Source organism: Staurois parvus, unplaced genomic scaffold, assembly GCF_062004578.1.
Source record: "Staurois parvus isolate SC_StPar_1 unplaced genomic scaffold, SC_StPar_1.0 ptg000108l, whole genome shotgun sequence".
Taxonomy (NCBI): Eukaryota; Metazoa; Chordata; class Amphibia; order Anura; family Ranidae; genus Staurois; species Staurois parvus.
In genome coordinates this window covers 5,011,576-5,036,616 of record NW_028317904.1, presented here as the reverse complement: position 1 = coordinate 5,036,616, position 25,041 = coordinate 5,011,576, and the positions used below count along the sequence as shown (strand labels likewise).

Genomic DNA, 25,041 nt, shown 5'->3' with positions numbered 1-25,041 from the left:
ACTGTGGCAAAGCCCCTGACCGACCTTACCCAGAAAAACAGCCCTAGGATGGTGAACTGGACCTCGGCCTGTGACTTTGCCTTCCACAAGCTCAAATCCGCCCTTGCAAGTAACCCTGTTCTGGCTGCTCCAGACTACAACCAACATTTTCAGGTACAAACCGATGCTTCCACCTATGGCCTGGGTGCCATCCTTAGCCAAGTGAACAAGGCTGGAGAGGAACACTGTATTGCCTTCATCAGCCGGAAACATCTGGACAGGGAGGGCGCCTATGCCACCATTGAAAAAGAATATCTGGCCATAGTCTGGGCCTTAAAAAAGCTTCAACCCTATCTTTATGGCCGAGAATTCACCATCTTCACAGATCACAACCCGCTAACATGGCTGAACAGGGTGTCCTGGGATAACGGATGCTTCCTGAGATGGAGCCTCGAACCCTCCAACCCTACAACTTCACCATCCAGTATCGATGGGGAAGCCAAAACCAAAATGCAGATGGGCTATCCCAGCAGCAGGACCCTCAGTAGGTGAGCTTACCCCCCACAAGTGCCTCCAAGGAGACCCGCCAAGGTCCCCTTCCCGGCACTTGTAAAAAAAAAGGGGGCGGGGCTGTCACGGTTCCCCCTGCTCCCTCCCTGTCTCCCCCCTTTCAGTTCCCTGCACCCCCCCTTCCCCATTACATGCTCCTGTGCCCGCATGTAGCCCACAACATAAGTGGTGTGCTGGGCACCAGGGAGCTGCCTCCTGCTGCGGACCCCATACCTCCCCCTTGGCTGAGTCTGCCTTTCTGCTGTGTGCCATGCCGGACTTAAACCATTGCCTGCCAGAGTCTGCCTTTTTTGCTGTGTGCCAACCCGGACTTAACACATTACTTACCAGAGTCTGCCTTTCTGCTGTGTGCCACCCAGACTTAACCCATTGCCTGCCAGAGTCTGGCTCCCTGCTGTGTGCCAACCCGGACTTAAATTTATTGCCTGCCAGAGCTCTGCCTCCCTGCTGTGTGCCAACCTGGACTTAATTCTTGCCTGCCTCTCTGTTGTGGGCCCAGATGGTGCTACGGACTAACCACCTTGTTGCCTTGTCCTGTGGTATGGACTTAACTTTTGTTTTGCCAGAACCTTGCTATACTCATTGCGTGCCCTCAAAATCACTCAATAAAAACCTTGTGTGTCCCACTGCTCTCTGTGTGTGTTCTGCCCCACCTACACCTCCGTCACAACTCTTGTTAGAGATTCTGTATAAAGCCTTAAAGAACAGACAGAGCGCAATCCACATTTTATTTGCTGCTTCTCTGCTAACAGGAAACAGGAAGTTTATTCAGAGTGAAGACATAGAGTTTAACCATAGATGCAGCTACAAACTTATAAACACTGCAATCTACTGGTTGAAGAATATATCGAAAATACACGAACAATGTATTCCAACACCCCCACTCAATAACTACTCCTTATATTAGTCCTATTTTGGATTTAAGTTCTATAAATCTGTTTCTTGTAAATGGTTTTGTCAAAGCTTCTACAATCATGTTTACCATGAGGTAGCTCTGAAAGTGTCCATGTCTGCAGTTCACTAAGAGATTTCATGTCTTCATTAGCAGTTCTGATCCACTTTTGTTTCTAATGGGTTGGAAGTCTTTGCATCTTGTCCCATAAATCTGGCTCTGTGTTTAATACTATGAAAGCCGCATAGGTCAGACATTTGGCTGGGATGCCTTTATTGCTTTTGGTGGATTTCCTGATCGAAGTCTCTTGTGGCCTACTTTCTTTTTTTACAATATTTGGATTGTCTGCATTAATTTTTGTGTCACTTTGTTGCTTATCTTTCATATGACACTGATGTCACTGATGGGACAAAGTCAGTTTGAAGCGTTTGACACTGAAGTTTCATCGACTATTACACCTCTGCTGACGGTTATCTTGTTTGTGTCTTGGTGTAGAATTTTGTATCATTTATGTATCACATATGTTTCTGACCTTTTTTGAATAGTGGTATCACATTGGTCCTTCAGTTGGTACTATTCCTGTCAGTATGCTGTCCATAAAATTAGGTAAAGCGGTCTGGCAATAACCTGACTGAGTTCTTTGAGGACTCTTGGGTGTAAGCCATCTGGTCCTGGTGATTTATTTGTGTGGAGATTTTCTAATGTTTTTTGGACATTATCTTCTGTTAGCCACAAGGGTACATTCTGTGGTGTGTTAATAATGATACAGTCCTGTTTACTATACCCCTCCTATTTCTTTGTAAAAACTGAGGAGAAGAATGTATTCAAAATCGTTACCTTCTCCTTGTCGTTTGTACCCATCTTCCCTTCATCATCCTTTAGGTGGCCAATATGTTCAGTCCCCGCCTTTTTTACTATTAGTATATTTAAAAAATGTATTTTTACTCTCTTCTGCTATGTGTCTCTCTTAGTCTATTTTAGTTGCCCTGATTGCTTGCTTACACTTTTTATTGCATTCCTTGCAGTGTTAAAATTCTGACAATGTTCCCTCTTCCGTATATTCCTTGAAGACCATTTTTTTCTCTTTGATATGTCCTTTTCTGTTACAGTTTAGCCACCCAGGCTTAACCTTCACTCTTTTATATTTATTGCCCATTGGAATACACTGGATAATACTTTCATTTAATATGTTCCTAAAGTGTTCCCATTTTTCCTCAGTGTTCAATGTTTCAAGGATTTGGTCCCATTTAATTTCCTATAGTATTGAGCAGAGTTTAGAGAAGTTGTCTCTTTTGAAGTTTTGTGTTTTTGTACTACCCCTGTGCCCCCTTATCCTTTTATTTATACTGATTGTAATTATCCTATGATCTCTGTTTCCCAAGGTGTCCCGTACTTCCACATCTGTGTTCAGATCTGTGTTGTTTATAATTAATAGATCTAGCAATGCATTCTTTCTAGTTGGGAATCCACCAACTGCCTTATGAAGTTGTCCTTTAAGACATTTAAGAAATGAAGGGCCTTGTATGAGTGAGCTGTTCCTTCTGCCCAGTTAATATCTGGGTAGTTGAAGTCCCCCATTGTGATGACATTGCCCTGCCTTGTTGCCATTTTTAATTATGATTGGAGATCCAACAACTCCTCATCTTTCAGTTTAGGGGGCCTGTAGTATATCCCCACTATTGTTTTTCCACATGTCTCTTCCCTTTGGAATTCCACCCACAGGGATTCCACCTCACCCTGCACCCCATTGTTGTCCCTCAAGTTTACTAGCAAATAATTTTTTATATACAGGCAAACCACTCCTTCTCTTCTACCCTCCCTGTCCCCCTGATACAAGGAACACCACTGAATAGATTCTGACCAATCGTGTGAGCTATCAAACCAAGCTTCTTATATATCTACAAAGTCAAAATCCTCCTTGTGTATCAGCAGCTCCAGTACCTCTATTTTGTTAGCTAAACTTCTGGCATTTGTGTACATGCCTCTTAATTTTGTACCAGCTCATATTATTTCCTCCTTATATAGCACCCTCTGACCTTTGCTTGCTAATGGCTATTGCTTCCTCCGATCCCCACCACCACCTAGTTTAAAAGCCCCTCCAACTTTTTTGCTATCCTCTACCGCAACAGAGCTGCACCCTCCCCATTAAGGTGCAGTCCGTCCCTACTATAGAACCGGTATCCACTGAAAAGTCAACCCAGTTCTTCAGGAACCTGAAATTCTCTTTCCTGCACCAATTCCTCAGCTACGTGTTAAGTTTTCTTAGCTCCTGCTACCTCTCTGGTGTGGCTCAAGGTACAGGCAGTATTTCTGAGACTACTACCTTGGAGGTCCTCTTTTTCATTATAGCCCCTAAGTCCGTGAAATAATTTTTTTAGGACACTCCACCTTCCTCTAACTTTGTCATTGGTACCAATGTGTACCATGACAGCTGGATCTTCCCCAGCCCCACCCAATAATCTGTTCATTTATCCGCGATATGTTGAACCAGAGAACATACCGTTCGGCAATCAAGGTCTTTGTGACAGATTGCCCTATCTGTCCTCCTAATACTTAAGTCCCCTACCACCAGTATCTGCCTAGTCCTGCCTGTATCCCTGTGCTCTTCCTTACTGAGGCAGTCATTTTCCTGGCAGCTAGGGGAGGGAGACCGCTCCAGTTGCTCTGCCACCCCTGAGCTGATATCCCCAACATCATGCAACTTGGCATACGTATTGGGATGTATCAGCTCAGGACTAGCTTCCCTGAGGCTCCTCCCTCTGCCCCTCCTAATTGTCACCCAGCTGCCTATCTCCTGGCTCCTGTACCTCCATATCCCCACACCCCCTCTATACTAGCCCCTGCCAGCACCTGCTAGGTAAGTTGATTTTTTTAAAACTCTCTCTCGCTATTTAGTTTCAATTTTAAGCTACTTCAATTTACTCCAAATCACTTCGAGTTACTCTTTACTCCCCGTACTCCAAGTTAATCTGAGTTAACCACAGTTATTCCCAATACACCAAGTTACTCCCAGTTACTCCCAATGCTCCAAGTTACTCCCAATGCTCCCAGTACTGCAAGTTATTTACAGCTACTCCCAGTACTCCAAGTTATTTACAGTTACTTTTAGTACTCCAAGTTACTTGCAGTTACTCCCAGTACACCAGGTTACTGTCAAGGTCCTACCTTTCCTCAGGGCTTGTGCTGCTCCATGTGCTGGCATCCATCTTAGGTGTCTGCAAAGCATTGTGGGATCCTTTATGCTTTCAGCCCCCTGCGCCTCCTCCCCCAGGAGGTGGCGGCTTATCACATATAAGTCTGCTGTTTGTAGCTGTCCATTGCATTTGTGTCCTGTCTGTTGCACAGCAGCAAGCTCCTGTTTAGTTTCTCATTGCTCTCCTGGATACCGACTCGGCTTTGGCAAGACTCCTTCCTGGCTTCTGACCCCAGCTCTGGCGACCATCCTTCCTGGCTTCTGACCCCGGCTCTGGCGACCATCCTTCCTGGCTTCTGACCCCGGCTCTGGCGATCATCCTTCCTGGCTTCTGACCCCGGCTCTGGCGACCATCCTTCCTGGCTACTGTTCTACCAAGTCATCCGCTGTTGCTGTTGGACTTGCATAGACTCTGTCTTGTTTTTGTATAATAAATCTACCTTTAATTGCACCTCCTTGTGTGTCTGGCTCCTCGCTCCCTGACAGTTACTTACAGGTACTCCAAGTTATTTACAGGTATTCCCAGTACTCCAAGTTACTTTCAGTTACTTCCAGTACTCCAATTTATTTAAAGTTACTCGCTTGCAATTACTCCCAGTACTCCAATTTATTTATAGTTACTACCAGTACTCCAAGTTACTTGCAGATACTCCCAGTACTCCAGGTACTTGCAGTTACTTCCCGTACTCCAAATTATTTACAGTTATTCCCAGTACTCCAAGGTACTTGCAGTTACTCCCAGCACTCCAAGGAACCTGCAGTCACTCCCTGTACTCCAAGGTACTTGCAATTACTCCCAGTTCTCCAAGTCATTAACAGAGTTCTCTCAAAACTCCAAGTTACTTCTGGTACTCCAAGCTACTCACAGCATGCCTGCAGCTTCTCCTTTTAGTAAGTTCCTTGCCAACTGTCAAATTCCAGCTACTCCTCTATCAGGGCTCCTGTGCCCTTCTTTGTGTCCCAACTCCTGAGCCCTCTCTCACCTGTCCCCGGCTGCTCCTCCCTCTCCAGCTGTCAGTGCTCTCTACCTCAGTCTCCTACAGTGTCAGTCTGCAGTCCCGACTTTTGTTGCAGCTCTAAGGCTACATTCACACTAGCGTTGTGTGCAGGCGGCAGAGAGGCGTTTGGGAAGCATTTTTACTGCTTCCCAAACGCCTCTGGCAATTCTGCACATTGCAGCACATGGTGCTATTCTAACGGGAGCGGTAGCGTCAGGGCAAAACGGACGCCTCTGGACGAGTCAGGAGGCGTTGAAGCCTCCTATTCTTGTCTATGGTGCTGCTCCGCAAACGCCCGGCTGGTATTTGCGGCGCGGTTGCGGGGCGTTTGCAGAGCTGTAACACTATTAAAACTTCATTCTAGGTGTTTGTGGGGCTTTTTTTACGCTCGGCAAACGCCTAGCAACCGCCGCTAAACTGCGCATGCGGCGTTTGCTGAGTGTTTGCCGAGCGTTAGAAATCGCTCTGCAAACGCCGGACCAATGCTTGCCAAACGCTATAGGGGCGTTTGGCAAGCGTTGGTAAAACAGTCAAGTGTGAACGAGCCCTTACTGGTATTGCCACAAGGTGAATACTCAATATACTAGGGTGCAATTTTGCTACAAATCCAGCATTGCCTATGGTCAGTTTTCTGGGCATATCTGTATTAGGGCTTGTTCATACTTGACTGTTTTACCAACGCTTGGCAAACGCCCCTATAGCGTTTGGCAAGCGTTGGTCCAGCGCTTGCGGAGTGTTTTTTAACGCTCCGCAAACGCTGCATGCGCGGTTTAGCAGCGGTTGCTAGGCGTTTGCCAAGCGGTAAAAACACCCCACAAACGCCTAGAATGAAGTTTGAATGGTGTTACCTCTCCGCAAACGCCCCGCAACCGCATCGCAAATGCCGGGCGTTTGCGGAGCAGCACCATTGACAAGAATAGGAGGCTTCAACGCCTCCTGACTCACCCAGAGGCGTCCGTTTTGCCACGACACACCGCGATGCTACCGCTCCCATTAGAACAGCACCATGTGCTGCAATGTGCAGAATGTGCAGAGGCATTTGGGAAGCAGTAAAAACGCTTTCCAAACGCCTCTCTGCCGCCTGCACACAACACTAGTGTGAACGTAGCCTAAATGTCACATCTCTCTTGAATGGTACCCAATCTGTCAGTTTACAAAATTTGTCAGACAATGTTGTGAACTAATCAGCCCCCTTTCCAATAATGGCCCAAGTCTATTTATGAGCTTATTAGACAACAAAGTAAAAAGGTATTTAGTCTCTTTCAAGCCAAGTTTAGAAAGATTACTGATGATGGGTTGAATCCTTTTAAGGGTCTAAGAGGTCTTGGAGATTTCTTTGCTAGCATATTTTTGTGGTTTACATGAGTAGAGATGCCGATTTCATGGCAATTTTACCTATGCTTTTAATTTAACTTGCAGAAAAGTTGCTTATGTGCCTGAGCTTCACAATGCGTGTGTAACATGGAACATGTTTGGCATTGCTGAAAGATTGGTCAAAAAAGTGGAAATTGCAGTTCAATGTTTCTAAATGTAAAACAATGCACTTAGGGAAAAAGAGAGTACAGCATTGGGGGTACAGTGTTTCCAGCACTTCAGAGGAAAAGGACTTGGGGGGTACTTATTTCAGATGATTGCAAAATGAGCAAACAATGTGGCTAGGCAGTGGGGAAAGGGACTAGAATTCTAGGATGCATCACTAGAGGGGTCACCAGCAGGAAGAAGGAGGTCCTGATTCCTTTATATAGAACTTTAGTTAGACCTCATTTAGAATACCGTGTCCAGTTCTGGAGACCTCAGTTACAAAAAGATATTGATAAGATAGAACGAGTCCAGAGACAGGTAACAAAAATTGTGAAAGTTCTGGGGGATAAAACATATCAAGAGCGACTTCAGGAACTTAACATGTACAGTCTGGAGGAAAGAAGGGAAAGGGGAGACATGACTGAAACCTTTAAATACATCAAGGGGGTGAATAAGATTCAGGAGGGCAGCATTTTCAACATGAAATCAAAATCAAGAACACGAGGACATGACCGTAAACTCACTGGAGGAAAGTTCAAAACTAATCTCAGAAAGTACTATTTTACTGAAAGAGTAGCTGATGCTTGGAAGAAACTTCCAGCAGAGGTAGTGAGCCAGTCAACAGTAAATAGCTTCAAACATGCTTGGGACAAGCATGGATCTATACTTAGACAAGAAAGTTAACAAAAAAACCAAACAACCCCCCCCCAAAAAAACACAGACACAGGGCGAGGGTGACCAAGATGGCGACCGGAGCGGCCGCATAATCCACAGTTCCTAAAAATCCGCCGGCACCCGGCACTGGGGGTCTATCCGACCTTGCCCGCACCTGGAAGAGGAGAGCAGAGTGATTTTGACCCCTCTCCACGGCAGCGGTTGTACCCGGCCTTGTGCGGCCTGCCGCGTCACAGTCTCCCCTCCTAATCCGCTGCCATCCGGGCAGCAGCGAACCTCCGGAGGGCACCGGAGGTCTTCCCGACCCTACCCGCACCTGGAAGAGGGGAGCGGTGAGTTTTTGGCCCCTTTCCGTAGCAGTACCCAGCCTGGTGAGGCCTACCTTGGCCTACCCCGATATAGTCCGGCCCTGATTTAGGCACCATCCGGCTGCCCTGTGAGTGGAGTCGGCATGGGGGAGGGCGACCAACACCCATTGGGTCCCCTATCAGTGCTCCAGTGGCTGTGGTGGGTGTTTGTGGTCCCGGAGGCCTCCATCACTACACACGAGGCCCCTACTGGGCCTAGAAGCTTGCTGTGACCTGCAGTCACCTGGGAGTCAGGCATCTTGGCTCCTTACTCCCCCTCTGACCTGATCTGGAGCTCAGAGTCCTGGAGATACTGTAACAGGAGGTCCCCTGTGCCCTATCTGACCCTATAACAGGGGTAGTGTCCTGCATCTGGATCTCTGGCCCTTATTGAGCACACTACCACGGCTTCTGTCCACTACTCCTCTCCAGATGTTGAATCTCATTTTTACAATACGGAGATTGTGCGTAGACGACTGATCACATTTATGTAACCATATCCTTGCACCAGTACGGGCGTTATAGGTCCCCTGGGGTCATTACTATTCTTGGCTATACAAAATTTCCATTGATCACTACCAGAAGACTTCCTGCATGCCGTCCACCAAAACGAAAAGTAGGGGTAATGCTCAAAAATCCCTTATGACATATTTACTGAAAACGCACAAGATTTGCAGCATGTCTCAAGATACTATAGAACGAGCATCTCCATCCAGTTCCACACAGGATACCGCAGCCCATCCTTCAGTTCAGGACAGTGAGTACGCACAGCAACTTACAAAGGGGGACTTGGAATCTTGTCTGAAGACTAGGTACACCAAGTTAGCCGCTAAATTCCAATCAGAACTCTACAAGAGCACAAACGTCCTCTCTCAGGAAATAGCTGCGTTGGGCTCCAGAACTGACCGTTTAGAAACAAAACATGACAAGCTCAGCTTAGCTTATGGCGAGCTGTCCAGAGATCACGATCATTTACGGATGGTCTTTATACAGTTGCAGGCGCAGGTTGAGGATCTTGACAATCACAACCGCAGGAATAATCTGTGAGTTCGGGGAGTCCCAGAGACTGTGACTGACCTTTCACAAGCCACAACCAAGCTATTCAGGTTCCTCCTTGAGGACCACGATCCTGGGTCCTTTGTTTGTGACCGCATCCATAGAGCTCTGCGTTCAAAACATCCTAATAATAAACCGCCTCGCGACATTGTTCTATGTATGAAAGATTTCCTGACCGAAGAAGACATACTTAGGGCTGCTCGTAATACCCCAACGATCACTTTTGAAGGCTCAACTTTGCAAATATTTTCGGATGTCTCTTCAGCTACGTTGGAGAAATGCAGAAAAATGAAGGAAATCACATCCACCCTTGTTTCAGCTCGTATCCGCTGCAAATGGGGATTTCCCTTTAAGCTGATACTCCCACACAATGGCAGCACATACACTGCGACATCTCTTCCTGAAGGCCGAGAAATTTTGGCTAAATTAGGCCTGGCGGATATTCCCTTGCCTCAACGTCCACCTTCCACTCCTCGGGTATCTCTCATTTGGCATACTCCATCTCCACGAAGGGAAAGGAGGAGAGTCAGGCAAGAACCAGGATGAAAGGATTTTGCTAATTTTCATATCATACACTCTTTGTATGGGTTTTTGAGCAATGCTGCGATCTCTTCATATTTATATGTTTATTATAATTGATTTCCTTTTCTTTTTTTATTTCCAAAAACAATTTTATTGAGAAATAAAGCAGAATGATAACAAATACAGGTTACATTCGGATCATGTATACAACTCAGTAAATGCCCATATCTCTGACGGGGAATAAATCTGGAACACATATAATGTCATCAATTAACATTGCTTGAGTTAAGAGGACATAAACAAAAAAAAAACAGAATAGAAAATGTTCCAAGCAAGGATTGACATAGAATAAAGTGAACAGAGCAGTTGGGTACAGACATCAGCCAAACCTCATATGAGCCCCTTTAAATGAAAAATGTGATGTAATACAAAGTGAGAGGATGGTGATAACCAGGAGCGGACTGACAACTCATGGGGCCCCCGGGCAATAGGGGATCATGGGGCCCGTGTCCTTGCCCATACTCAAAAAAGCCTATTAAAAAAGTACCAGGGGCATTTCATGGGGCCCCCTACTGACCCCAGGCCCTTGGGCAGTGCCCAAGTGCTCGAATGGTCAGTCCGCCCCTGGTGATAACAGTGGATAATAGGGTGTCCACCCCTAAGGGAAGGAGGCTGAGGAGCTGCAATTGTACCTGCGGGTCTGCTGGTATTCCAAGTTCATCTAAACTCAGAGAAATGGGAAGGTAATGTTGAGAATGTAGGATAGGGCGAAGTAGGGGAAAGAGAGGGAGAGAAAGAGGGAGGCAAGAAGAGGGAGAGAGGAGAGAGACAGAGGAGAAGAAGAAAAGAAAATAGGGGGGGGTAGGGAGAAAAGGGGGATCTGCTGTAACTACTCCAGGTCAAACAGGTTAAGATAATCTGAGCAACAATCGGAAGTCTCGTATGGCAATCTAGGTAGACATGTGCAGTAGTCCAATATATAGGTCAGTTTCCATGATATTTGGGCCGTAATATTCGGTCTCAGTAAGGTAAGGTGCACATTGTATGCATGACACCTGAGAAAAATTATTTATTCCTATTGGTCATCATGTTATGTTCAAGTGAGGGAAGGGGTGGAATCAAGCAGCAGTGGTGATAAGCAGTTGTGGTTTTGAAATTACTCCAACATGCCCATGTCTTCCTGAATCTCTCGAGGCAATCTTTTGCTACAGAGATGAGTTCCTCCATGTCGGCAACTTTGTTTATATGCGCAAACCATTCTTGGACTGAGGGGATATGTGTTGAGCGCCAGTGAATTGGAATACACTATTTTGCCGCATTCACCATATACATGGAGAGTGATTTGCAGTATGTCTTATAAGGGAGTGAGGAGTGGTGGAGTAAGAATTGTGCAGGAGATAAAACTAGGGAGTAGGTTGTTACTTGAGCAATTATTGACTGTATTTTTTCCCAGAACGGTTGGAGCATTGGGCAGTCCCACCATATGTGTAAAAGTGTATCAGTCGCTTGGTAGCATCTCCAACAAGAGTCGGGAATGCTAGGATCAAATCTGTTGAGTAGAGATGGAACTCTATACCATCTTGAGTACAGTTTTTAATTATTTTCCTGGGTTGAAACACACATGGAACCTTTGTGTATATGGCCATACACATGGTCCCAATCGTAAGGGGCCAGGTGTAGTTGTAGGTCATTACTCCAGGCTACGCAAGTCTTTCTAGACGTGACTTCATTTGTGTTTTCTAGGCATGTGTATAGTTTGGAGACCACATGTCTCTGTGGGAAATCTGTGGAGCAGAGTTTCTCAAATGGGGTAAGGGGTCTAGCATGCTCTCTTGAATGTAACAGGCTATGTATGAAGTGATGGAGTTGCCTATACAGTTGTGGCCAAAATTATTCAACCCCCAATGCTGTAAAGGGGTTTAGGGACTATAGTGTACATTTGGAATTGTATTCAGAATCAAATCCTACAAGGACGTTGTAACTACCCAAATGCAACTAAAATGACATCAATTGTTTATGTAATACAGTAGTAAATGGTTCTTATGTGGTTTCTTCATTGCCACAATTATTCAACCCCTTAAAGACTACCACTCTGAAGAACAGAGGTTCATACAGGTGCTTTCCATCAGGTATTGTAAACACCTGTGGATGTCACCGAGCAGCAATCAAGCATAATAAGCACCAATTAGGCAGCTTTAAAATGACTGTGATACTCAGCTCCTTCTAGACATTTACTGGTGTGGTTACAAACATGGTGAAGGCAAGAGAATGGTCCAGGAAGACAAGAGAAGAGGTGATTTCTCTTCACAGGAAGGGCAATGGCTATAAGAAGATTGCAAAGATGTTAAACATACCAAGAGACACCTTAGGAAGCATCATTCGCAAATTCAAGGCAAAGGGCACTGTTGAAACGCTACCTGGTCGTGGCAGAAAGAAGATGCTGACTTCGACTGCTGTGCGCTACCTGAAGCGTAGAGTGGAGAGAAGTCCCCGTGTGACTGCTGAGGAACTGAGAAAAGATTTGTCAGATGTGGGTACAGAAGTTTCAGCCCAGACAATAAGACGCACACTGCGTAATGAAGGCCTCCGTGCCAGAACTCCCAGGCGTACCCCCTTGCTGTCTCCAAAGAATAAGAAGAGTCGACTGCAGTATGCCAAAAGCCATGTGGACAAACCACAAAAGTTGTGGGATAGTGTTCTGTGGACTGATGAAACAAAATTAGAACTGTTTGGGCCCATGGATCAACGCTATGTTTGGAGGAGGAAGAACAAGGCCTATGATGAAAAGAACACCTTGCCTACTGTGAAGCATGGTGGAGGGTCAATCATGCTTTGGGGCTGTTTTGCTTCTGCAGGTACAGGGAAGCTTCAGCGTGTGCAAGGTACCATGAATTCTCTTCAGTACCAGGAGATATTGGATGGAAACGTGATGCAGTCCGTCACACACCTGAGGCTTGGGAGACGTTGGACCTTTCAACAGGACAATGATCCCAAGCATACCTCCAAGTCCACTAGAGCATGGTTGCAGAGGAAAGGCTGGAACATTTTGGAGTGGCCATCGCAGTCACCAGACTTAAATCCGATTGAGAACCTCTGGTGGGACTTAAAGAAAGCAGTTGCAGTGCGCAAGCCTAAGAATGTGACTGAACTGGAGGCCTTTGCCCATGAAGAATGGGCGAAGATACCCGTAGATCGCTGCAAGACACTTGTGTCAAGCTATGCTTCACGTTTAAAAGCTGTTATAACTGTAAAAGGATGCTGTACTAAGTACTAAGATTGAATGTCACTTGGGGGTTGAATAAAACTGATAATGCTGTGAGCACAGAAAAGACATTTGTGGTTATTTCATTATAACTGTTATGTTATATTTGTCTGACCTACAAGTGCCTCTTTAATGTAAATGTAAGCAAGATGACTGAATGATCAAAAGCAATGTCAAACTGGCCAAAACACTCAATTTCAGTGGGGGTTGAATAATTTTGGCCACAACTGTACATCCATGGTGTCGAGTTTAGGGTTGACCATTGGTTCATGATTTCCTTTTCAATTATCTGGACGAGCAAAAGTTCAGAAAGGGTCATCAGTCCTTTACTTTATCGCCCATATGCTAATGCAATTTTATCGCCCGTATGCTAATGCAATAGGACTCTTGGACACGTGACCCCACCCTGCCACCTGGCATGGCCAGAGATGTCACTTCCCACTTGCGGGGTGGTCGCTCCACTTCTGGTGTTTTGTGGTGGCAGAGTTCGGGCCCGATTGGCCCTTTGATGTTAAATTTTTTTGTCTTTTCAGGAAAGGCAGATAGCCTACCTGATCCATGGTTTATTGTGATTTCTTTAGTTGTAGGGGCTCTTAAAGACCCAATTCTATTGCTTTATGTTTCTATTTTTGTGACAATTTTGGTACATGACATTGTTTATACACCAATTTGTGGACGTCCCGACCTCCATATTGGGGCTTGGATGTTCCATAAATTGATACTGGCGGATTTTGCCTTCTCTGTTGCGGATCCGGATGCTCCACTGACTAGATACACTATCTTGGATACTTTTCAGATGAATACCATAATGCTGACTGAAATGATTCTTATTTGCCATGGTTATCCATTGCATCTCACATAATGTCCAGGGTTTCAACTCAACAAATAAATGTAAAACTGCTTTCGTTCAGTATAAACGCCTAGGTACAAAAATTATTTTATCACAGAAAACTCATTTTGCAGCCGCTAAACACCCGACATATTTTCATAGATCTTATAAACAGGGGTTCTATACCTTATATTCTACTTAAAGTAGAGGCGTGGCTATTTTTTTACACAACTAATTTCCCTTCGATATTCAACAAATTTATCCTGATCCTGAGAGCAGATTTCTTATTATTAAAGGCTCCCTTTCGGGTCGCTAATATTTATGCACCAAATTTGGCGCAAGCATCCTTCTTTTCCAGCTTTTTCTAAATTCTTGATAGGTTTCTATCCCCTCATTTATTGGTGGGAGGTGATTTTAATTTGGTAGCTAACCCCTTTTTAGACAGAAGCTCATCCTCACCATCCTCCCAGGCCTTCCCAAAATCCCTTACCAAAAAATTAGATACACTTCAACTGGTAGACTCCTGGAGAGCACATAATGTAGGAGATAGTGATTATACATTTTATTCCCACCCACATGACTCTTATGCTAGACTTGATTATATCTATTGTTCCCCCATTCTGCTAGCTAACTCTAGGAAAGCTTGCATTCATTTAAGCCCCTGGTCAGATCATAATATTATGGCGCTATCTCTCACTTTCATAGGTTTAGCACCTACCCCCTACTCCTGGTGACTTAACGACTCTATGACTTACGACACTAACTCTCGCCAAGAAGTAGTCACGTCTATCCAAGAATACTTTCAGTCAAACACAACTCCCGATATCTCCCCGGCTATCTTGTGGGTAGCCCATAAGGTGGTCTTGCGAGGCCGCCTTATTTCCATGGCTTCTTCTAGAAATAGGGGGCCATGGAAACAAATTCAGAAACTTACCCGTGAATTGGAAGCACATTATAGGGCTCATGTTGGTAATCCATCTCTTCTTAACAAAACGATGTTATCGCAAAAGCGTCTAGAACTGAATACTTTACTTTCCCAGAAAACTGAAAAGGCTCTACGCTGGTCGAAGGCCTCTTTTTCATTAGATAGTAACTCAGCCTTTACTATGTTTGTATGGAAATTAAACCAATCTATACGACCCCCACATATCTACAAGTTACGTACTAAGTCCGGCAATATCTCCTCTCTTCCTCGTGAAGTCCTGGGTGTTTTTGAGAAATTTTATTCCACCCTATCAGCTCCCGCACAACCAACTTCAGCTCCCCCAAATGGCTCATGGCTTGATGCCATACCCCTCCCTGTTCTCACACTCTCTCAGATATCCTCTCTCAATGCGCCGTGCACTTTGGAGGAAATAACCCACACGATTAGCACACTAAGAACTTCCACAGCACCGGGTCCTGATGGGTTTACGGCCTGTTATTATAAACATTTTGCCCCTACATTAGCTCCCTTTTTGATGTCATTATTCAATGATGTCTTGCAGGGAGGCAGGTTTCTTGAGGAGATGCTGTTGGCCAACATGTCTCTATTACCTAAACCATTGAAAGACCATCATCTACCTCAAAATTATAGACCAATCTCAGTAATGAACAATGATCTGAAAATATTCTGGCAGATAGGTTGCCCCTATTATCTCCTCTTTGGTCTCACCGGACCAATCGGAATTTATCCCAGACAGACTTATCACGGACAACATTCATCTCACATTAAACGTTATTCATGATGCCAATTTGCATTATAAAGAAGTTTTGTTGCTGAGCCTAGAAATTAACAAGGCCTTTAACCTCCCTGACGGTATTCCCGAGTGTAGCTTGGGGTAAGGTTTCAGTACCAAAAGCGGTAACCCCGAGCTACACTCTGGCTTACCGTGCGGTGCTGCTCCAGGATCTGTTCTTCACTTACCTTGTCCTGCACTCCCGCGATGTTCCTCCTGCAGTGTCCCCTGTAATGTAATCCGGCGGATGCCGGCATCTGTCTTCTGGATTCCGTCCCCTGCGAGCGTCGGGATGTACGGGGGGACGGAACTGGTGGGAAATTTGAAAATGACAAAAAGTGACATTCACTAAATACACTAAAATCACATAGTAAACCATTACTGTATCAAACCATTTCACATACATTTTGTCCCTAGTGCTTTGTCCTGTGCCCTGCCTACATTTTTACTGTTCTTATTGCCTGGGAACTGAGAAACGTCCATGGCGTCCAAAAAGCGTCCCTTTAGGTCAAAAGTGGTTTTAGACCTGCTAGAGAAAAGCGATAGTAAATTAGAACCACTTACAGAATTGAGTGATAATGATTCGTGGGGAAATTCGTCATCAGACACTGAAAACGATTTTGCGACTTTGCTCAGTGATCTGCAAACTTGGCGCTATATTTCAAATTTCAGTGTTTTTGGTTTGATTATATTATTGAATTAAATTTATTATTATTATTTTTTATGATTATTTATTAAATTACAATTTATGATTTCGTGTTTCAAATTTTAACATACCTGGGATGTTTACTAAACTCTTGTTCTGACAGGTTTCAGTGAGTTATTCCTAAAAATTACAGGCCTACAATAAAAAAAATACATATTTCCATGCAAAAAAATGTACCTCTTTGAGCACAGAAATATGGACATAATCAGACCGCTAGGGAGGTTAATAGTGTCCTCTGGCCCTATTTGTTTTCCCTACTGCAGAAGATGGGCTTTAGTGAAGAATTTCTGTCTGGTGTACATGCTTTATACGACTCCCCCAAAACAAGAGTAAGACTTTCAGGCTGCAACTCTTTTTTTACACTGGGCAGGGGCACCCGTCAGGGCTGCCCTCTTTCGCCCTTATTATTTGCTCTTGTTTTGGAACCCTTAGCAATTGCAATAAGATCACATTCAGACATTTCTGGTTACTCATTATTGGTTTCACAATTCAAAATATGTATGTATGCAGATGATGTTATGCTTTTCCTTACTAAACCGTTAGAGTCATTACCCAATTTATGCGCATTATTGAATGACTTTGCAACAGTATCAGGTCTTACTGTAAATTTTACTAAATCAGTAGTTATGCTTATAAATGTTCCTGATTCCCTGAGTGCATCTCTTTGCAATTCTTTTCCATTTTGTTGGGCCACAGACCAGATTTCATACCTAGGTATTAGCCTCACCCAGGGGCGGACTGACCATTTGGAAACTGCCCGAGGGCCCGGGGTCAGTAGGGGGCCCCATGAGATGCCCCTGGTACCTTTTTCATAGGCTTTTTTGAGTTTGGGCAAGGACACAGGGGCCTGTCAGTCCGCCCCTGGCCTCACTCCCAGATACTCAAAATTATTTGCTGCTAATTACCCACCATGTGTGTCACGCCTCTCTACTCTGTTGAAAATCTGGCATGGATACCCTATCTCATCTTGGGTAGAGTCACGGCAGTTAAAATGAATGTCTTGCCTAAATTACTTTATTTATTTAGAGCACTCCCAATCCCGGTCTCGAAAATGTTCCTAGACCGCTTTCAACGGATGATTAATAACTTTATTTGGTGTAACAAACACCCTAGTTTTACTTCATTGGTCCTATACTGGTCGCAACGGGCGGGAGGCCTCGGTCTCCCCAATTTTTGGCTTTACTACCTGTCGGCCCGTTTCACACAGCTATCACAATGGGCGACTCTTAATTCCCAGGTCCCATGGATCAGATTTGAATCTTAGTCTACACATCCGTTCTATCTACCAGGCATTTTATGGTCCGAAATCCCCCCCCCCCCCCCCGCTCGTTATGGACCCATAACTCCATTGTAGCCCAATCATTTATGCTTTGGTCCAGATACAAATTTATATTAAATATGGTCTCCTCTGTTTCACCAGGTTCATCATTTTTTGGTGACCCGAATTTTATTACGGCATTCTCATCTCCACAGGAGTTCCATTGGTGGTACGATAGATCCTTTATCAGGTTATGTGACTTTCAAAGAGGAAGATCGTATATCACCTTTGAGATGCTACATATACTTTTTGATATCCTGCTGCGTGAATATTATCATTATCGACAGATTAGACATTTTTTTAACTCACATTTTGGCCTTACACCCTCATCTCCGATTTCATTTTTCGAAAACATTAGCGGTGACTCTCCTAGGGGCAGGGGTCTTATTTCAGATTTATATCGCCAATTTCTGGTTAGTTCCTTTCCCTCACCCCCTCTTTATAGACAGAAATGGGAGGCTGATAGTGGTATCACCTTTTCGGCTGAGGATTGGGATTCCATGGTGGATAACATGCGTAAGAGCTCTAGATCCCTTTCTGTCCGTGAGACAGCCCTCAAAGTATTAACCAGATGGTATTATACCCCATTTAGACTACACGTTCTGTTTCCAGGGACGTCCCACCTATGTTTCCGAGGCTGTGGCCTTGCCAGTACCCTAGTGCATACATTTTGGGCCTGCCCAGGCCTCTCTTTGGTGTGGTGCAAGATCTCTGAGGTGGCTTCTGCACTGGTGGGAGCCCCAGTGCATCTGTCTATGCAGTCCTGCCTATTAGGAGCTCATGTCTCAGGTGTTCGGACTGAGGTTATGAAGCTAATCCATACCATTTGTATATCCACTCTATGGGCTATTGCCCTACACTGGAAATCTCGCAATGTACCATTGGCCACTGTGCTGTATAGAGTTGATGTTGTGATGCTTATGGAAAGAATTCATTACACTTTATTGGATAAGATGCACTCATTTGATAGAAAATGGAAAATCTGGAGAACTCATAGACATCTACTATATGACTAAGGATCACCCATGTTTGGATTGATTGAATTACTCTGTTGGTAGCGGTATAACTCTGCCTACCTCTTTACTTATATTGCTCATGTACTTAAGTTCTTTCTCTATTTTTTTTCCTTTCTCTTTCTTTAATCTACATGATTGTATCTTTTGAAATGTACACTTCAGCTGTGCCTTGTTTCTGTTTTATATATTGTTTGAAGCTCTAATGTTATTTTACAGTCTATGTCTTGAAAAATAAAATCGTTTGTAAACAAAAAAGAAAACGCAGACACACAAAAAAAAACCAGGCAGACTCGATGGACCACTCTGTGTTTTTCTGCCGTCACTTTTCTATGTTTCTATGTGCAAAGCCACAGTATCTGCTGAAAAGAAGCCCATTTTGCTGATGAAACACCCTCCTATGGAATAGAGACTATTTAAAACTTTTTCATAAAGCTTCAAGGGGACAGAGCTTCTGCTTTCAAGATCAGGAATCCACCCACCGGAAAAGCACCTTGGAGAACTGATAATGGACTAACAGTTGTCCATGAATGGACAAAAAGGGGAGTAATAAGCAAGTTGACCTCACTCAGAGCTATGCTTTAGAGACTTTATTTTATATTTTTATACCCATAGGGTTCTTCTTTAAAGATTCCTTTCTTCAGCTACATTCTCATGAGAAAAACTAAGATAACCTTATTCCTAGGCGCATAGCCAGCTGTGACCTTGAGCGCCTTCTAAGGCATAGATGTGTATTGTTCAGCCAACTGACACATGATCTAATTCCTATCTCCAGGCTGTAATATTTATTTATTTCAGGTACTTATATAGCGCTGTCAATTTACGCAGCACTTTACACATATATATATATTGAACATTCACATCAGTCCCTAACCCTCGAGGGGTGTACATTCTAAGGTCCCTAACTCACATTCATACATATATTAGGGCCAATTTAGACAGGATCCAATTAACCTACCAGCATGTCTTTGGAGTGTGGGAGGAAACCGGAGCACCCAGAGAAAACCCACACAAGCACAGGGAGAACATGCAAACTCCATGCAGGAGGCACCATGGTCAGGAATTGAACCCATGACCCATTTACTGCAAGGCAGACGTGCTAACCACTAAGCCACTGTGCCGCCCACTAAGCCACTGTGCCGCCCAATAAAGCCATTGTAACATTCTCAATAGATGAGATATCTTTCTCCCAACGATTCTGTGTGTGTGTTTTCTCTTCCTGTACACAGTAAAGGGTTAATATATTTTTCACAGTATATAAAGACTACTTTTAACTTTAACACAAATAAAAGCTAAACGCATCATTGGCCATGTAAACCATCCAGTCCTAATTACTAACATACAGTACATACTTCAGTCTGTCTCATAGGTTGGAAATGAGCCCACATATCAACCTTGTATCCATGAATTCATACAAAGTTACATGTAGTATGAAGAAAATCTAACAAAACAGGGCAATGGTGCTGGCAAGTATGGTATATCATTGAGTAAACAAGAATGTGCCTCAAAATGCTAGTCATCTCAGATGTCTATGTTATCACAGAAAATTCAGCAAAGTAGCTGAGGCAGATTTCTGTCAATGTCATGCCTATACTAGGTCAAATTTCTTGGTAATAGTGTGCCAAGAAGTAAATTTGCTATGCTCTAGTTCTAGACTTCAACAGCTCATATAATATATCCATTTGATCAGTACCACTGTAGGGCTTGGCAGCTGAATTTAGTTAGAAATCGTGCCATGTTGTATGCCATCCAGGGCTTTTTTTCTGGCTGACTGTGCTGGAACCGGGTCCGGTACCTCCACCACAGCACTCTCTCTCTCTGTCATTTACTGTGTACTGCTGCTGGTGCCTGAAAGAAAAAACGGACCGTGGTCATGAAGGGATCAAAGAGCTGCAGCCTGAGAAAGCAGATGGCAGAGTGTACTGCACTCCACTCTGCCTCTCCCTGAAGACCAACCGGAAACCTTGTTTTGGCACCTGACAACTTGCTGTGAGAACAAGGTATGGAACGGATGCGTGGATGATCGTTAGATTTGGTGTCAGTAGCTAGCCTGTCCTCCTCCTCCTGTGCTGTGTGCTGTGGAGACAAGTATTCTGGTGACAATACTGCTGAATGAGGGTTGTGCTGTGCCTGCTGTGACTATCACTTTGATGTGCCGAGCTGGCTCTTTGCTAGTCTGAACTGGCTCTTTGCTGGACTGGGCTGTCTCTTTGCTGGACTGGACTGTCTCTCTGCTGGACTGGACTGTCTATTTGCTGGACTTGGCTGTCTCTTTGCTGGACTGAACTGACTCTGCTGAAGTGGGCTGTCTCTTTGCTGGACTGAACTGTCTCTTTGCTGAAGTGTGCTGTCTCTTTGCTGGACTGAACTGTCTGCTGAATTGGGCTGTCTCTTTGCTAGACTGTAATGTCTCTTTGCTGGACTGGGCTGTCTTTTTGCTGGACTGATCTGACTCTGCTGAAGCAGTCTGTCTATTTGCTGGACTGACCTGTCTCTTTGCTGAAGTTTGCTGTATCTTTGCTGGACTGAACTGTCTGTTTGCTAAATTGGGCTGTCTCTTTGCTAGACTGAAGTGTCTCTTTGCTGGACTGGGCTGTCTCTTTGCTGGACTGAACCATCTCTTTGCTGGATATTTGGGAATGTCTCTTTGCTGTATATTTGGGTATGTCTAGTTGCTCAATATATGGGGATGTCTCTTTGCAATATTGCTTAATATTTGGAGATGATTCTTTGCTCAATATATGTGGATGTCTGTTTGAATATATGGAGATGTCTATTTGCTCAATATATGGGGATGTCTCTTTGGATATTTGGGCATGTCTCGTTTGACATTTGGGGCCGTCTCTGCTGGATATTTGGGGCCATTTCATGCTTGATATTTGGACTGTCTCTTGCTGGTTATTGAGGCTGTATCTTGCTGGATATCAGGCTGTCTCTTGCTGCATATTGGGGATGTCTCTTGCTGGATATCAGGCTGTCTCTTTCTGGATTTTGGGGATGTGTCTTGCTGTATATGGGTATGTCTCTTGCTGGATATGGGGGTTGTCTCTTGCTGGATACCGGGGCTGTCTCTTGCTGGATACCGGAGCTGTCTCTTGCTGGATACCGGGGCTGTCTCTTGCTGGGTACTGGGGATGTCTCTTGCTGGATATGGGACTGTCTCTTACTGGATATTGGCAATCTCTTGCAGGATATTGGGGCTGTCTTTTTGCTGGATATTGGGGCTGTCTCTTTGCTGGATATGGGGGCTGTCTCTTGCTTGATATGGTGCTATCTCTTGCTAGATATGGACTAGGAGTGCCTCTGAGCTTACTTTAAGTACTGGATATTTCTAATGTTTTGTACATTTTACTACATTGCTTTGTAATTTTACAATATTTTGTAAATTCCATATAAATTACTTGTATAGCCCCCCAAATTATACTTTGTTGAACCAAGTTGGTTCCCTGTTCTGTAAAGGAGGCGGTGCTAGGAGGTGTGTAGGGGTGGAGACAAAGGTCAGTCCTAGGGTTGGATAGAGGTGGGAAAAGGCATGGCCTACAGGAGGGGGGTGAGTTCCTGCACCTTTTCTCTGAGAAAAAAATCCTTGATGCCATCCCATAGACAAGGGTATGGACATTAATAAGCAGATCCATAGACATAATGAGGACCTGGCATATGCTGGCATCTAATAAGGTGACATGCACTCATTTACTAAAAAAGCATAGAAACATTTGATTCAATCATGCTGCCATAATAGTATAATCACTTAAAGGCTTCAGGTGCAGTGATTATCTGATGTTCTTTGAAGTGGGAACCTAATGGAGCCATTCAATGCAAACATTATGGGGTCCCCCATCAGCTGTATTCATCTGCCCATTTTGGCTGTGTATTGAAATTTTCCACAGGTTCCACAAATTACTGAAAATCTAAAATTATTATGTGAAAATATAGAATAGAATTATATTATAGAGATGGTGAGGATTCTGTGTGACCATTATAATTAGAGATGAGCGAATCGAACCAGGCGAACCGGAATTCGAGTCGAATTTCAGGAAATATTCGATTCGCGGCGAAACCGAAATTTTGCCTACTTCGGGTGCGCGAATCGAACATTTCCCGATCAGCCGGCAAAAGTGTCCCTGCAGTGAGCTCCGCTATTTCTGACAGTTCTCTGACAGAAGGAACACATGTTTAGCGGTTGAAACATTGTATCTACAGTTGTGACCAAAATTATTCAACCCCCAATGCTGTAAAGGGGTTTAGGGACTATAGTGTACATTTGGAATTGTATTCAGAATCAAATCCTACAAGGACGTTGTAACTACCCAAATGCAACTAAAATGACATCAATTGTTTATGTAATACAGTAGTAAATGGTTCTTATGTGGTTTCTTCATTGCCACAATTATTCAACCCCTTAAAGACTACCACTCTGAAGAACAGAGGTTCATACAGGTGCTTTCCATCAGGTATTGAAAACACCTGTGGATGTCACCGAGCAGCAATCAAGCATAATAAGCACCAATTAGGCAGCTTTAAAATGACTGTGATACTCAGCTCCTTCTAGACATTTACTGGTGTGGTTACAAACATGGTGAAGGCAAGAGAATGGTCCAGGAAGACAAGAGAAGAGGTGATTTCTCTTCACAGGAAGGGCAATGGCTATAAGAAGATTGCAAAGATGTTAAACATACCAAGAGACACCTTAGGAAGCATCATTCGCAAATTCAAGGCAAAGGGCACTGTTGAAACGCTACCTGGTCGTGGCAGAAAGAAGATGCTGACTTCGACTGCTGTGCGCTACCTGAAGCGTAGAGTGGAGAGAAGTCCCCGTGTGACTGCTGAGGAACTGAGAAAAGATTTGTCAGATGTGGGTACAGAAGTTTCAGCCCAGACAATAAGACGCACACTGCGTAATGAAGGCCTCCGTGCCAGAACTCCCAGGCGTACCCCCTTGCTGTCTCCAAAGAATAAGAAGAGTCGACTGCAGTATGCCAAAAGCCATGTGGACAAACCACAAAAGTTGTGGGATAGTGTTCTGTGGACTGATGAAACAAAATTAGAACTGTTTGGGCCCATGGATCAACGCTATGTTTGGAGGAGGAAGAACAAGGCCTATGATGAAAAGAACACCTTGCCTACTGTGAAGCATGGTGGAGGGTCAATCATGCTTTGGGGCTGTTTTGCTTCTGCAGGTACAGGGAAGCTTCAGCGTGTGCAAGGTACCATGAATTCTCTTCAGTACCAGGAGATATTGGATGGAAACGTGATGCAGTCCGTCACACACCTGAGGCTTGGGAGACGTTGGACCTTTCAACAGGACAATGATCCCAAGCATACCTCCAAGTCCACTAGAGCATGGTTGCAGAGGAAAGGCTGGAACATTTTGGAGTGGCCATCGCAGTCACCAGACTTAAATCCGATTGAGAACCTCTGGTGGGACTTAAAGAAAGCAGTTGCAGTGCGCAAGCCTAAGAATGTGACTGAACTGGAGGCCTTTGCCCATGAAGAATGGGCGAAGATACCCGTAGATCGCTGCAAGACACTTGTGTCAAGCTATGCTTCACGTTTAAAAGCTGTTATAACTGTAAAAGGATGCTGTACTAAGTACTAAGATTGAATGTCACTTGGGGGTTGAATAAAACTGATAATGCTGTGAGCACAGAAAAGACATTTGTGGTTATTTCATTATAACTGTTATGTTATATTTGTCTGACCTACAAGTGCCTCTTTAATGTAAATGTAAGCAAGATGACTGAATGATCAAAAGCAATGTCAAACTGGCCAAAACACTCAATTTCAGTGGGGGTTGAATAATTTTGGCCACAACTGTATTAGTTTACATTTAGGATACAGATGTTTGAACCACTGTTCATGTGAAGAAGCTGTGAGAGAACTGTCAGAAATAGAGGAACTCTGCACATACACTTTTTGCCGGCTTGGAATTATTCTTCTTTTCATCCTACTTCTTCTTCTTCTTCATCCTCAGAAGAAGAGGATGAGGATGAGGATGAAGAAGAAGAAGAAGAAGTAGGATGAAAAGAAGAATAATTCCAAGCCGGCAAAAAGTGTATGTGCAGAGTTCCTCTATTTCTGACAGTTCTCTCACAGCTTCTTCACATGTACAGCGGTTGAAACATCTGTATCCTAAATGGAAACTAATAGATACAATTAGTAAACTAATTTGTATCTATTAGTTTCCATTTAGGATACAGATGTTTCAACCGCTGTACATGTGAAGAAGCTGTGAGAGAACTGTCAGAAATAGAGGAACTCTGCACATACACTTTTTGCCGGCTTGGAATTATTCTTCTTTTCATCCTACTTCTTCTTCTTCTTCTTCATCCTCATCCTCATCCTCTTCTTCTGAGGATGAGGATGAGGATGAAGAAGAAGAAGAAGCAGTAGGATGAAAATAAGAATAATTCCAAGCCGGCAAAAAGTGTATGTGCAGAGTTCC

At 44.2% G+C, this 25,041-nt stretch overlaps 1 protein-coding gene and 1 long non-coding RNA gene across 2 annotated transcripts in view; one reads left to right on the top strand and one right to left on the bottom strand.

The window, feature by feature from the left end:
* Nucleotides 1-25,041, bottom strand: part of LOC149467497 (receptor-type tyrosine-protein phosphatase H-like) — a 581,796-nt gene that overhangs the window by 23,220 nt on the left and 533,535 nt on the right. The window lies entirely within an intron of this gene.
* The window catches only part of LOC149467498 (uncharacterized), a 79,902-nt gene continuing 75,302 nt past the window's right edge, over nt 20,442-25,041 (top strand). The window contains exon 1 of the long non-coding RNA XR_016311922.1: nt 20,442-20,599. This is a non-coding gene — a long non-coding RNA (uncharacterized LOC149467498). The remainder of the gene's footprint in view (nt 20,600-25,041) is intronic.